The following is a 15,337-nucleotide window of genomic DNA, read 5'->3' as shown; positions in this document are numbered from 1 at the left end:
GCACACAGCCAAAGGGGCCAGACTGAGGCCACACAAGTCCCCAGACCATCACAGAGATCACAACTGTCTCGGCTGCGTTCTTCTCACTTCTTCTTCAGCACCTGACATCTGGCTATGGAGAGCGTGGGCCGAGAATGTCCTGGCCAATACAGCTTCTGCCATTTCAAACATGTGACAAAAGGAGGCTATGGGGAAAAAGAGAGGAGGCTAAGGGGGAGACAGAGAGGGGATGGAAACTGGGAGGGGGGAGCAAATGCAAGAAATAAGGAGGAGGGGGAAAAGGGACAGATGAGAGAGAGCAGGAGGGGTGGTGAACAGAGAGAGTGGGAAGATAGCCGGAGAGAGATGGGGAGGTAATGAGAAGGGAAGGGAAGAGAGAGGAAAGAACAGAAAGAGGGAATGCAAAATAAAGGGATACGGTCAGAATAAGATTCACATTCAGGCATGACAATTAGCACGTCTCGCCCAAGTAATATACAAAGAGGGAGATTTTAGCACCCCCAATCATGGTTCCTATGCAAATATTCCCTGTACTCCGAGTGCCAGGAGCTAGTACTGAATGGGGATTGGACCCTAAACTTACCAATGGCACAGGGACCAATCCCCGTTAAGAATTCATTCTACTTGTGTTTGTATGTAGTATTGTATATAAATGGAATATTGAGTCTGTAAAAGATGGGATGGAAAGTTTACCCCTCCTTTCAGTGGAGTTACTAATATGGATGGAGCACCAGTAACAAAACCTTTCAATAAAATCCATTAATGCTAAAAAAAATAAATAAATAATAATAAGAATTCAGTTCTATATGGGGATTGGTTCCTTGCGCTCAGAGTGCAGTGAATATATGAATACCAGGTGCTGGTAGCTGACAAAGCTACTCACACTTAGACAGTAACTTTCAAATGGATGTCCCGGCAGACATGTACATGTATGCATTGGCGCACGCTCAGAGACAAGGTAACATATGTGCACATATGTTATAAAATCGCCTAGGTGCATGTATGCGTGCACCCAATTTTGCAAGTGGACACACACAGCTGTGCAAAATCAGGTTTGAACCGCGCAAGTGGGGGAATTTTATAATTGGCGCGTGTCCACGCCATGACCAGCTCACCAGTTCATCCACCAGTTCAACAAATCTAGAGTTATGTACTCCAAACTCCCCTGGTTCTTTAGCCTGCACTCCCTCCAGTTACCCCAAACCCCTCAAAGATGCCCTTTTTTTTTTTTTTAAACTTAACTTTACTTCTGCTATGGAGGAGGTTATGTGGCACTGGACCTGGGCACGTGCCCAGGTGTGTGGGTACTTGTGCGCATATCCTTGACCAGCCCCTTTTTTCATTCAAAGTGAGATATTTGCATATTGGGACATGTGCATGCATGTAAGTGGCTTTTAAAATGGATTCACTCCTTCACCGTCTGCTGATTGGTCCCTCCACTGTCACATGTCAGTGAAAGGACCAATTCAGTTTCAGACGGCTGTGCTTTCAGAATTCTGAAAGGGAGTTGCTTCTTTCACTGACACTTCAAAGTGGAGGGACCAATCAGTTGAAAGAACAGCCTGTCAGAGGAGGCAGGGCCTTCCGAGTTAGCTCAGGCCAATTCCCTTTCTTTAAGATGAGGGGAGGAGGGCCCACTGGACCCATGGACCTTGGCACCCCGACCCAAGGCTCTACTTTATTTTGAAGTTGAGCAGTTCACATGCTGGGGGGGGGGGGAGGCTTCGGGAATGTAGGGGAGTTTGGCTGAAGCCTCTGCTAAGTTTTTTGTTTTTTTTTATATAAAGACTGGGGCAGAATCAGACTCGGGAGAGGAAGGACAGTCACGGAAGTGAGATTCGATGCTGCGGGGAACTGTAAAGCCTGCCTCTGAGCAGGTGTTAAATTTCCAGCAGTGAAAGAAGTTGTGCTAGGAAGCCTCCCACTTAGCGCGTCTCCTTATATTGTAGGGTAATAGCTAATAAGGCTTACGACCCTGCAAATAGAATGAGATGCGCAAACCTTGCCATGGATTTTATAGCTTGGCTTTTTCCAACGCTAAAACCCCCATTACATACTGAGATTAGGTTAGCATCAAAAAAACCGCGCTAAAATGGGAGTTAAAACTTGCAGCAAGGTCGTTGCATCAGTATGCACCTGCTTTTACAGCACATATACTTTTAGTAAGATTGAGGGGGAACGGAGTGGGTACGGAGACAAAGTATGTGAATTGAGATTCAAATCTACAAATGTTTTCACACATTTCTGCCTGCAGAAAAAGCAAGTGTAAAGCCCATAAGCACTTTGTACCTGTGGTCAGTGTTCTATACGCATAGTTTCCCTTTGAAAATTAGCGAGGTCTTACTTTACAGCTATGAGGGCTGCTGGAAATTGCTTCCTTGTTACTTTGATTCCTTTGCTTCTGTGCAGATGACAACATATTTTGGGCTTCTGAATCTAGGAATCCAGTATTCTGGCTCTTTCTTAGTTTGTGCATGTGGTTTTTAGCACACTCTTTCCTGGGAATAGGTACTTCTCATCCAGGTATCTACTGGTTGAATCTCCTGGCAGTGATACATCAATATCTGGGTTCAGTTTGCTATTATTTGTGGGGATGTCTTGTAGTAACTGCAATTTGTCAGGATGTCTTAGCTAAGTCTCAGATGGGGTCTGCTCTGCAACCTGCTCCCCCCGGCAGGGGTGGACTCTGCTCCATACCCTGGTCTTAATGTTGGGTTCCCTGCTTGACCTCCTTGCTCTCAGCAGGATTTGTTAGCTGAATCTCAGGTGGGCTCAGGTAACTCAGTCTAAGGCTGGGTTACCTGCTTTCCGTTCCCCACTCCAGAGCTGGTTGACTTGAGTTTCAGATGGGCTCTCTCTGTTATCTGTTCTCTGGCAGGACTTGGCAGCTGGGTCTCTGGTACGCTCTACCCTGTAGCCTGAGGCTGGTTTATGTAGCCCCTAGCAAGTTTGTAAGCTGATTTTCTGGTGGGCTCTGCTCTGTACCCTGGGCCTGAGTTACCTTCCTTCCCCACCCTGTAAGCTCTATTCCCCGAGATTGCAGATTTGTTAGCTGCATCTCAGGTGGGCTCTGCTCCGTCTCTTGAGCCTTAGTTAAACCAGTGACTTGTGATTTTAGTTTATGTATGACCAATTTATGTTCATTGTTTATTTTCAAAGTTTAATTTTTTTTAAGTATTCCCAGGATTATATTTGTTAGCTTTCACTTTGTCCTTTTTTAGCTAAATCCAATGCCAGGTAATCCCCCCCGAGTTTGTGACATTTTGTTGATTGGATTGCTGTCTTCCTTCTCTTCCTCAATGGAGATTCCTGTATTTTCTGGTGGGTTATCAGGGCTGGTTATTTTTGCTTTGTCCAACTTTTTTCAGTTGTTGGTTCATCTTCAGGGCAAAGGCAGTTTGCTATAAGGATTTCATTTGAGTTCACTACTCATTTCAGAGCTGTGTCTTTTTTGTTCAAACTTTGGATTGGCTTAGCTTGGCTTCCTTGCGTTATCATGGCCCCAATCTGGTATATACTTATAGTGATTATAGTTTCATCCATGTCTGCTTTTTCCGATACCCTTTTCTGTGCATGATGGTAAAGAACTAATGGAAAGTCTTGTGCCAGGCATCAGTATCTTCTGTGTAGAGAAAATATGTGTGTGTGTGTGTGTGTATATAACAGCCTTGGTGCTGGTACTGTGCCCGTCTGTGCTGTTTCTCCTGTGGCCACCAAGGGGTGCTCTCAGCTGCACAGTCTGCATACTGAGACTTCAGCACAACACTGTGCTCCATGAAACAGGACCTCCGTGCAAAGTATGTGTGCAGCTAACAGTATGGAGGAACAGTGCTGCAAGGATGGCTGCACCCGGACTGCTGGTCACATCAGCGCAGACTACCAGTAACTTCCTGGAATCAGGCAGGGGAAGGAAAAGTGGGGACAAAGCAGTAAAGGGAACAGGGCAAGTGAAGAGGAGGAAGAGGGGCAGGGAAACGGAGACGTAGTTCTCTGCAAATGTTTTGCAGGTTGCAGCTAGTATGAAATCCGATTTTCACTTGTTGATCTCATGGGGGGAGCAGCTCTGGGAAATTCTTAGTATGTTAGTTTTAAGTTCTTTCTTTTTCTTGGCACTTTTCGAATCTTCAGGATATTGGATCCTGTAGCATTTTTTCCCCAATTTGAAAAAGAAAATTCTTGGATCTTAATTGCTCCTGTTCCCTGCTGTCATTTCGTTTCGTGCTGCTAGCTGAAAATGTAGTGGTTATTTTTTAGACCATAAGAAATGCCATACCGAAACAGATGGGAGTCTGGATATTTCTTTTAGTGCTTGGGAAGTTGCCTGAGGGACACTTTCCTTGGTTTTATTTCTTTACATTTTTTGTTTATATGCAGTCCTCTTCCTCAATGAACCCAGAGTGGCTCACAACATAGTAGCACAACACAAACAAACACAGAATAACACACTGAAACACCATCAAAATCTACCCCCATCTTCCCCCCCTCACAAGAGCCCAATATCATTCCTACCCAACCAACAGTAATCCTATCCCTCCAAATTGCCTCACTGGAAGCAACCAGCTCTCACAGCCTTAAGCTGGGCGATCATCCAGTGCACCATGCGATGAGGGATGCCTCACACTCCACTGGCATTGCTCGTTGGACCAGACCAGCTCTGCCTGTCATCCCCTGCTGCATTCACAGCTGGCAAAAGAAGAAACACCACTGAATAGTGTGTCAGCTTCTTCTGCCACATGGGACCAGCTTCAGCGTGTGAACCACAAGATTCTCGTACATCTCCTGGCTCACATCACAAGGCTGGCGTGGTATTACAAAGGAAACCAATGTGTTATTAAGCACCGCTCCTGCCAGCCATGAGGGGCCAAAATACCAGAAATTGGAGTATGGGCATAAGAGCTTTGATGGACAGCAGCAGAAAGCATCCCTGGAAAGAACCAGGCAATTTCTCCCACAGAAGTGTTTTAGAGAAGTCTCTGAAGTTCAGCAGAAGGTCCAGACAAATTGTTTCAATACCAGTTTAGGTTTAGACAGATTTTCCAGTTTAGTTTGTATTTTTATTTTTTATTATTTAAAGGATTCCAGTGTCTCTCTGAGGCCCTGGCTCAGCATACATACATGTGAGATCCAGACGCAGCATCAGGACAGGAAGAGAGAACATAAGAACATAAAAAAATGCCATACTGGGTCAGACCAAGGGTCCATCAAGCCCAGCATCCTGTTTCCAACAGTGGCCAATCCAGGCCATAAGAACCTGGCAAGTACCCAAAAACTAAGTCTATTCCATGTTACCATTGCTAATGGCAGTGGCTATTCTCTAAGTGAACTTAATAGCTCATTTAGGATTTAAACCCCAGTCTTGCTGGGCATCAAACAGCAACTACCTGTAAAGGGAAAAAGGGCCAGACCCCTTGGGCTTAAATCGGGGGCTGCCCTGTCGTAGGGCATGTGCTTTGCCTATAAGCCACAGGATAGGTTTCTGTATTTACAGCCAAGCTTTCAGCCCAGCCCTACAACTCTGCCCCTGAGGATTCAGAATGGTCCTCTCGGGTTGATAAGGAATCAGTGGGCTATTCTAGTGTTCCTGGCAATTTAAGGCTTGAGAACGGTGCTCTGTGCTGTGGATCCTGGGTCTGCAATATCTATAATCTTGTCTGAACCATGTAAAATGAAGTTACTTACCTGTAATATGTTCGTTTTCAGATGGACAGCAGGCTGTCAGTTCTCACATACGGCTGACATCATTACATGGAGCCCAGCACAGAACTTTAATTTCAAAGCTACTAGAAGCTTGGAGCATGCCCCACTGGGCATGTGCAGCCGTAGCCAACTCCCTGCCTCCCAGGCAGGGCCTTCGGGCCATGATAAAGCTAAAACTTGAACTAACCAACTCCAAGGGAAGGCGACAGGGTTTTGTGAGGACTGACATCCTGCTGTCCATCAGAAACCCAGAGCTACAGATAACGTCACTTTCTCCAAGGGCAAGCAAGAGGCAGTCCTCATATGTGGGAACTCCCAAGCCACAGACTGCCTCAATAAAAAAGAAAAACTGAACAGTGCCAATGTTTGAGTGCTGTCAGGGAAACATCGCATTATCTGTTTTTACGTTTTTTTTTTTGTGGCAGTCTGAACCAAATAACGAGCCTTAAGAGGGAATGGAGTTGGGTTTTACACCTCAAAGCAGACTCCATAGGACAGACTATTTAAAATTCAATTTTGTGTTGGGAACAAAACAGGGGTACAGTGTGAATGTGCAGAGAAAATCCCACATTGCAGCTTTGCTTTCAACGCAGTCAGAGCTCCAGCAATGTAAGCCTCGACATGCCCCCACCAGACCAGATCCTCCTGGGCAAGAAAGAGGGAACAATTCACTAACCAAGAGAAAAGCAGCTCTTGGCTATGGTCATTCCCGATTTAATAATGTCAAGAAGAAAGCTTGAGTAGACTATCTGGGGCTTTAGACTACTCCATATGTAAGGGTATGGATCACTTGCAACTGAAAAGTAATGGCAGACTGCCTTTATGGATTCCTGCAAGACATTAGGCAGAGACTAAATATGTGCACAGACACAACTTACTAGGAAAAAGCTTCAAAGAAGGTGGAAAAGGACCTAGGGCAGACAGACCCCGACTGCCGACGTGACTACCATATTTTGTTTTATCTTTATTGTGCATTGCTTTTTCTATCTATCACAGAAAGGCAATTAATCAAATCAAATAAATAAATAAATAAATACAAATATTTTTCACCTTCCAAGTCAGATTTTATGCTAATAAATTCAGAGGCTTGAAAGAGCATCTAACCACCGGGCAAGCACTATGCTGAGATCCCACGACACAATGGCTGGCTCAGCTATGAACTTCGACTAAAGCCTCCTTTTAAGGCCTCCTTTTTTAACCTTCAGCTGGTTAAGAAACTGCGACCCCCCTACTGGACCCCCTATGATTTTCGTATGGTCCTTCAGACCCTGGTACTCAACCACTTGGATTATTGTTAATGCCTTTTATGTCAGGCCTTCCTTATACCTCTATACGCCCATTACAACCGGTCCAAAACACAGTGGCACGTATTCTTTCTGGCTCCACAATGACAGATCAAATCACTCCTGTACTAGCGTGTCTTCATTGGCTCCCCATTAGAAACATAGAAACATAGAAATGATGGCAGAAGAACACCAAACGGCCCATCCAGTCTGCCCAGCATGTTTCACACTTTTTTTTTTCTTCATACTTATCTGTTTCTCTTGGCTCTTAGTAACCTTTTGGTTCTATTACCCTTCCACCCCCACCATTAATGTAGAGAGCAGTGTTGAAGCTGCATCTAAATGAAATATCTAGCTTAATTAGTTAGGGGTAGTAACTGCCGCAATAAGCAAGCTACACCCATGCTTATTTGTTTACCCAGACTATGTAATTCAATCCTTGTTGGTTGTCTGTATATAGATCCACTTTTCTTCATTCCCCCTGCCGTTGAAGCAGAGAGCTATGCTGGATATGCGTGAAGTGTCAGACTTTCTCCCCTGCCGTTGAAGCAGAGAGCTATGCTGGATATGCTTGAAAACTTCCTCCCCTGCTGTTGAAGCAGAGAGCTATGCTGGATATGCTTGAAGACTTCCTCCCCTGCCGTTGAAGCAGAGAGCTATGCTGGATATGCTTGAAGTGTCAGACTTCCTCCCCTGCCGTTGAAGCAGAGAGCTATGCTGGATATGCTTGAAGTGTCAGACTTCCTCCCCTGCCGTTGAAGCAGAGAGCTATGCTGGATATGCTTGAAGTATCAGACTTTCTCCCCTGCCGTTGAAGTAGAAAGCTATGCTGGATATGCGTGAAGTATCTGACTTTCTCCCCTGCCGTTGAAGCAGAGAGCTATGCTGGATATGCATTGAAAGTGAAGCATCAGGCTTATTTGATTTGGGGTAGTAACTGCCATAAAAAGTCAGCTACTCCCTGCTTTTTTGTGAATGCAAATCTTCCCCCCACCCCCCACATTCATTTACGTCCTCTAGACTTTATGGATCCACAGTGTTTATCCCACGCCCCTTTGAAGTCTTTCACACTTCTGGTCTTCACCACTTCCTCCGGAAGGGCATTCCAGGCCATTAAATGGCAAATCTCATACAAGATCACCGTGATTCTTTTAATTTGCTAAAATTTAGACCATGTTAGCTAGGTGAGATCTATCTTAAAAGTTATCGCTCTCTCAGGACCTTACGATCTACTCACAAGAATCTACTTGAAATTCTATCAGTAAGACTAGCCCATCTGAATATCACTCCCAGATTGAGTCTTCTTTGCAGTAAGGCCCATATTTTGGAACTCCCTACCAGAAAAAAAAATCAGAATTGAGCCTTGTGTAAAATCTTTTAAAAAGGCGGTATACAAATTTTTAATAAACTAAACTAAATTACCTCATACAAAGCATATAACTTAGGCTGTATGGAAGTGGACTTACCGACTGCATGGTGGCAAAAGCACCAATTTCACCAAAATGAAACTTAAACACATCAGTTATTCAACTGATACGGGGAAATGCAGAAAGCAGTTAAACAGAGTTTCTGTGAAACAGAGGAAAGGGTTATAGGACCCATTCCGCAGGCCATATTGCAAGACTTTGTCTTTCTGCACTACAGGCTTCCTACCTGAAATCCCTTCTGTTTGCCAGAGGAATAGGAGCAACATTACCAGACTGATTCTGGAGCTACATCTCTGGCAACAGGGCTAAGAGAGCACGAACCCAATGCTGCGATACAACCCAACGAGATTCCTAACAAATATTCATCCAGGGAGCTTCCACTGAATCTGACTCAGCCAAGAGGATGCTAATAAGACCCCAAGGTTCTTGTAAACTGAGTAATTTATCAAAACCCCAGACTCTATTCTAGGGAAAGGATATAACAGAAGTCCAAGAACCTCTCTGATAAAAGAGATGGAACAGCAGTAACACAGGTGTTGCACCTGTAGAATATCTGGAAACTCCTGACCAGATATCATTATGGATTCCAGGCCTGGGTTCAACTGGACCATCAGGACAGCCTCCTTGAACACTTCGCATAGGGCTTCAAGCCCTGCTGCATAAATCTGCTTCATTTTTAGACTATTACACAAAGTAGAAATAAATGTCTCTTTGGACAAGGGATAATTCATTGGCCAAACAAACCCTCAAAGATTTTATGTTAACAATTATTGTCCGGTGAAAGAGAACAATGAAATTCTCTAAGTGAACCCAAGAACCTGGATGTGTAGCCATTTATGCAAGCTCCCCAAGTTTGAATAAAGCCAAAGACAGGACAATTTGTACTAAAGAACTTTGGAATGAATCAGCCACCAGGACAGAGCGTCTCTCAAGGTTGAGTGCTGAGGATGTCACCCGAGACATGGAATGATTGGAATCACCAACATCTTAGGGGTCAGTGATCTTCTTGATCATGATGATGTGGCCGAGAAGAACCGCATACCTTCAATCCTATAAGGACTAACCTAACCCACCTTGAACAGGTGTAAAGTGACATGCATATGCTCTTATGCAGCAGGCATTTAATATACTATGCTCTTATGCAGGAGAATTAACTTTCCAGCTCCTAGGGAATGGATTCCTAGAGGAAGAAACCCACTTCCAACACTATGCACTGCCTGACTTGCAATGCCCAGCATGAGTACTGCTCATTGGTGTAGCTCCAAGAGATGCCACAGGAGCAAGGAACGTCTGGATGCTAGTACCATGTCTCCAGTGGAAAAGGGTAAACAGTGGAGTGCCTCAGGGATCTGTACTTGGACCGGTGCTTTTCAATATATATATAAATGATCTGGAAAGGAATACGACGAGTGAGGTTATCAAATTTGTGGATGATACAAAATTATTCAGAGTAGTTAAATCACAAGCAGACTGTGATACATTACAGGAGGACCTTGCAAGACTGGAAGATTGGGCATCCAAATGGCAGATGAAATTTAATGTGGACAAGTGCAAGGTGTTGCATACAGAGAAAAATAATCCTTGCTGTAGTTACATGATGTTAGGTTCCATATTAGGAGCTACCATCCAGGAAAAAGATCTAGGCATCATAGTGGATAATACTTTAAAATCGTCGGCTCAGTGTGCTGCAGCAGTCAAAAAATCAAATAGAATGTTAGGAATTATTAGGAAGGGAATGGTTAATAGAACGGAAAATGTCATAATGCCTCTGTATCGCTCCATGGTGAGACTGCACCTTGAATACTGTGTACAATTCTGGTCGCCGCATCTCAAAAAAGATATAATTGCGATGGAGAAGGTACAGAGAAGGGCTACCAAAATGATAAGGGGAATGGAACAGCTCCCCTATGAGGAAAGACTAAAGAGGTTACAACTTTTCAGCTTGGAGAAGAGACGGGTGAGGGGGGATATGATAGAGGTCTTTAAGATCATGAGAGGTCTTGAACGAGTAGATGTGACTCGGTTATTTACACTTTCGAATAATAGAAGGACTAGGGGGCATTCCATGAAGTTAGCAAGTAGCACTTTTAAGACTAATCGGAGAAAATTATTTTCCACTCAACGCACAATAAAGCTCTGGAATTTGTTGCCAGAGGATGTGGTTAGTGCAGTTAGTGTAGCTGGGTTCAAAAAAGGTTTGGATAAGTTCTTGGAGGAGAAGTCCATTACCTGCTATTAATTAAGTTGACTTAGATAATAACCACCGCTATTACTAGCAACGGTAACATGGAATGGACTTAGTTTTTGGGTACTTGCCAGGTTCTTATGGCCTGGATTGGCCACTGTTGGAAACAGGATGCTGGGCTTGATGGACCCTTGGTCTGACCCAGTATGGCATGTTCTTATGAATAATTTTTCTTATGACATTGTGTCTGAAGTGTCACCTTACAACCTGTCTATTGTATAATTGTATTTTTTATATACAAAAACATTTGAACAAAAAAATGCATAATTATGCAAATATACAATGATGTAGGCTAATGCTGTCTGCTGTATACAATTAAAGAAAATCTTCATTAGTAAAAGAATATATCTGCAGCCTATCCATCAACAGATAATGTTTGTTTGAATAGATAAGTTTTCAAAGCCTTCTTAAAGGTTAATAAACAAGGCATAGCTCTGAAGTAATCAGGTAGTGAGTTCCAGAAGATTGGGCCTGCCATGGAGAGCACCTTTTCATGGGTGAAGCCTGATCGAGCCAGACATGGCAAAGGAACCTCCAGTAAGTTTTTTCCTGCTGGTCTCTGTCCAAGATTTGGCTTATAAATACGTAAGGTCGAATTTAGCCAGGTAGATGAGTCCCTGTATATTAATTTATGAATCAATGTTGCTATTTTATAAGAAGCTTTCCACTTAATTGGGAACCAATACAGAACATCTTTTGGGCTTGTCAGCAGACATTCAGCTTGAGCTCCTTAGGATGAGTGAGATCCTGTGTGCTCTTGGTTGGGCCGTCTAGAGCAGATGCAGTTACCTAGGGGAATAGAACAATGGATCTGAGCCCCTGACTCACTTCTGTTGCATAGAATAGGAAGGCCTCCAGAGGACCTCCTCTGACAACTTCTTGCCTGGATTCCCTCTTACTGATAGCTCCCAGGAGTTATACTATCCTGAGCGGTCAGATAATGATACAGCCAGGTGGTTGTCCTTCCATGCATCCCGATACAAAGCTGAGGAGTGCGATTGCATGGTCTATTAGACCCTTAGCATTTTTAGTTCTAGATACTGGTGAACTCCTCTGTTGGAGGCAGAGGTGACGAAGATCACCACCTGCCTCCTCTCCTGCCCCTATGATCCCACTGTCCTCAACCCATGTCTAAGGGTAGGGCACTATAGTAAGGGGAGAGGGTCTTCTTTTTGATCGCGCCAGCTACCTGCAGTTTGTTCCTCCCTCTTGTGATAGAGAGTGAAGAGCCTAAAAATTATAGCAGGCTGGTTGAAGGTTAACTGCTATCCGGGGCCACGCTGATTCTTACTCAGCAGAGAACAGCCCTCTGCTTCTTGATCCAGCCCCTCCCCTCCTAGTCAGCATGCAGAGAGAAGACAGTACAAATGGGATCATTTGGATCGATTAGAGGGGACTAAGTGAGAAATCACTAGGGGATAAGAGGGGACCAGCTGAGGGTCATGTTGCTATGAGACGGGGAGGAAGGCAGTGTTTTTGTGTTTAAGAGAGAAGGGAATGGTGCAGGGCGTGGTGTGTTCACGTGACTATGCCAGACTGAGCAACAGATTAGCAAGGGGATGCAAAGGAGCACGGTAGGGACACCTGCCACCTCTTCATACCCCACCCCAATTCACATCCTCCCTCCTCTGATCTTTCATTCTATCCCTCAGATCCAAGAAAAGAATACAAGATCCAAAATATAGCAAAGTAGACAGAGAACTGATGCCCATTGTCCTCAGCGGTAGCATATACTTTTGGTGTGGCCTCAGTCTGAGTTGGCACCTTCCAGTGGCCTCTCCTGTACTCTTAGAGTACATGCAGTTTTCTTAGATCTCCTAGACTGTTTACTCATCACTGATCAATCATACTAATGAATCATGCGGTTGTATGTTAATAAAGGACTATGAAGAAAAGGAACGGAGAGGAGAAGGGTAGGAACAGAAATGCCTGGAGATGACGATCATTCACTTATTTTATACAAGCCGTTAAGCCCGTTAAAACGGGCTACATTAAATTTTTTTTTTCAGTCCATTTTCGAACACAGCACCCTTCTACACTTTTTCTCCCTCACTCCCCCTTCCCCTCGTTCACTCACCCCCTTCCCTCCACTCAGTCTTACTCACCCCTCTGTCTCCCACTGCCTCCCTCCCCTTCCCTCAGTCACTCCTCACCCTCTCAATCCAATCCCCTCTCCCTCAGCACTCCTCCACTCCCTTTTTCTCTGCTCCACAACTTCTTACCCTTCCACTTACTCACATCCCTCTCACACCTCCCCCTCATTCTTCTCCCTCTCCCCTCACTCCTCCCCACCTCTCCCACCCCTACCTCCCTCCCTATCACCTCCCTCCCACCCACACACTCCTTCCTCTCACCTCCCTCTCTCACTCTCTCCTTCCTTGCTACTGGCTGCTGCTCCTCGCCGCCGCCGCAGCGGCTGCCGCTCAACACCATGTTGATATCCAGCTGACGTTCGCTGAGACCGACGTGCTTGCCCACACATGCGCAGTAGAGCTGCTCTCTACTGCGCATTTGCGGCACGTCGGTCAAGCTTCATTTATTAGGTTGATGCTTGAGGATGGTCTTTATTTCTTATGGCATGTGATCTATCTGAGGATGATCTTTATTCCCTGCATTGTGTGATATACCTGTGGATGTTATTTATTCCCTACACCATGTTAAATGGCTGGAGATAATCTGTATATCCTGAACCATGTGATATTCCAGGGGATGGTCTTTATTTGCTGCACCATGTGATATATCTGGGGATGTTTTTTATTCCTCATGGTGGTGCAATATGCCTGATAGCAGCCTTTTCTCCCTGTGGTACACATTTAGTATGCTTTTCTCCTATTTTCTGCCCAGATTTTTGGCTGCAGTGAATGAATATGGTAAACAGCAGATGTCTCTCAGGACTATGCTGTCTGGCAGTCAGCAGGAGCAGAACAGGAAGAAAAGAGAATTTCAAAATGTGTATAACAAGCTTCTCCCAATTAATTTTAATTTTTTAGAAAGCAGATGGTCTGTCCCATAGCACATGGAGTTTTAAGCTAAGAGATTATGCTATAGTCCTCCTCTGCCAAGACTTATTAACTTATAAGCTCCTCACAGACCATTTTAAAGAACGTGTCATATACATCTCTTACTATACACCTGCCTCAATCTTTTGGAGCTGCTCACTCTCGCCTATGCCTGTCTCTGCCATGGTGTCTTCTCCATCTATGCCTGTATATACCCATATCTCTTTCCATTTCTCTCTGTGGGGAGTAATGTGGCAATCACATGACTTTCTCTCTTTGTGGGGGTTTATCTCTAAATGAATCTTATTTATGTATTTTATTTATTTAAAATATTTATCATCTGCCTATAATCAATTCAAGCTAGGCAGAGTACAAAATTAACATAAAACAATAATTAAAACATACATCACTTTAGAACATCAAGATACAGTAAAAAAAAAGAATTGGGTACAATATTAATATCTTAAATTTACTGCCTCTTCCTAATGCTTGCATTGTGCCAAAGAGGGCTTCTTTCCGGTGCTCATAAGGTGTAATTTGTACAGCTTGTATTTGTCTTTCTTTGCACCTATCTATTCCTGTCTCTCTCCATCTCTGTAGTTTTCCACCTTTTTCGCCCTCTGTTTCTTTCCATCTCCATCTTCTTTCTTCCCACAGGTCTACATTTCGCCCTCCCCGACTCCCCATTGCTTGGGCTGACAAGGTGGTGGCACAGAAGGACTCTGTTAGCGCCCATCAGCAGTCCAGCTTTCCTATTCGCTTTACAATGTTTCTCTATGGTTTTATGGCCAGTACCACTACCTAACATTTCTATAGCACTACACAGCACTGTACAGATAAATCTGCTCCATGAAACTTACACTCTAATAGGCCGATACAATAAGATGTGTTCAGCAAAAAACATAGTTTTACCCAGAGTTGTGTGCATAAATCCTATTGCCGATGCACCAAGGAGCTTTACACACATTTTATTTATTTATTTATTTTAGGGTTGATTTTCAGAGATTTATGCGCATAGCCGGGCTTACGCGTGCCGGGCCAATTATCAAAGGCCTGGCCACGTGTGAGTCCCAGGGAAGGGCAGGGCTAGAGGCGTCAGGCACAGCGGCTATTTGCTGCTGTGCCAGGGGATCACGTGCCGGCAGGGTGCCGGCGCACGCAACTTGCGCCTGCTTGAAGCAGGTGCAAAAAGAAAGATAAGGATTTGGGAGGGGTTAGGATAGGCTAGGGAGCGGGAATGTTAGGGGAATGGGTAGGAAGGTTAGTATAGGGGGTAGGGAAGTTCCCTCCCAGGCCGCTCCTAAATTGGAGCAGACTGGGAGGGAACTGTGGAAGGCCGTGGTGCGTGCAGGTTGCACAAATGTGCACCCCCTTGCGCACGCCGACCCCCGATTTTATAACATGTTATAAAATCGTGTTTCCATGTGTGCGTGCTGGGTTGCGCGCGCATATGGACGCGCACGCGCAAGTTCTGAAAATCTACCCCTTTATATACCGTTGTTCCCTATCAAGATCACAAAGGTTTACAGATGTAACATTCCTAACTATAAATCAAGAAATACTGACAGTTTCCAAGGGGTAATATTCATAAACAGGAATTAACATATATCAAATGAAATGTTCCAATACATATTGACTGCTTACTAAAGATCTAGAATATAAGGCGAGTAGTACATGAAAGTAATA

The 15,337-nt window shown here is 44.4% G+C and overlaps 1 protein-coding gene across 2 annotated transcripts in view; it reads right to left on the bottom strand.

Annotated features, from left to right (window-relative positions):
• MRPL11 (mitochondrial ribosomal protein L11) overlaps positions 1–15,337 on the bottom strand; it is a 96,088-nt gene that overhangs the window by 10,685 nt on the left and 70,066 nt on the right. The gene's annotated exons all lie outside the window — the stretch shown is intronic.

This window comes from Rhinatrema bivittatum, chromosome 8 (assembly GCF_901001135.1).
Source record: "Rhinatrema bivittatum chromosome 8, aRhiBiv1.1, whole genome shotgun sequence".
Taxonomy (NCBI): Eukaryota; Metazoa; Chordata; class Amphibia; order Gymnophiona; family Rhinatrematidae; genus Rhinatrema; species Rhinatrema bivittatum.
The sequence above is the reverse complement of the archived record's forward strand: the minus strand, read 5'-3'. Positions and strand labels throughout refer to the sequence as shown.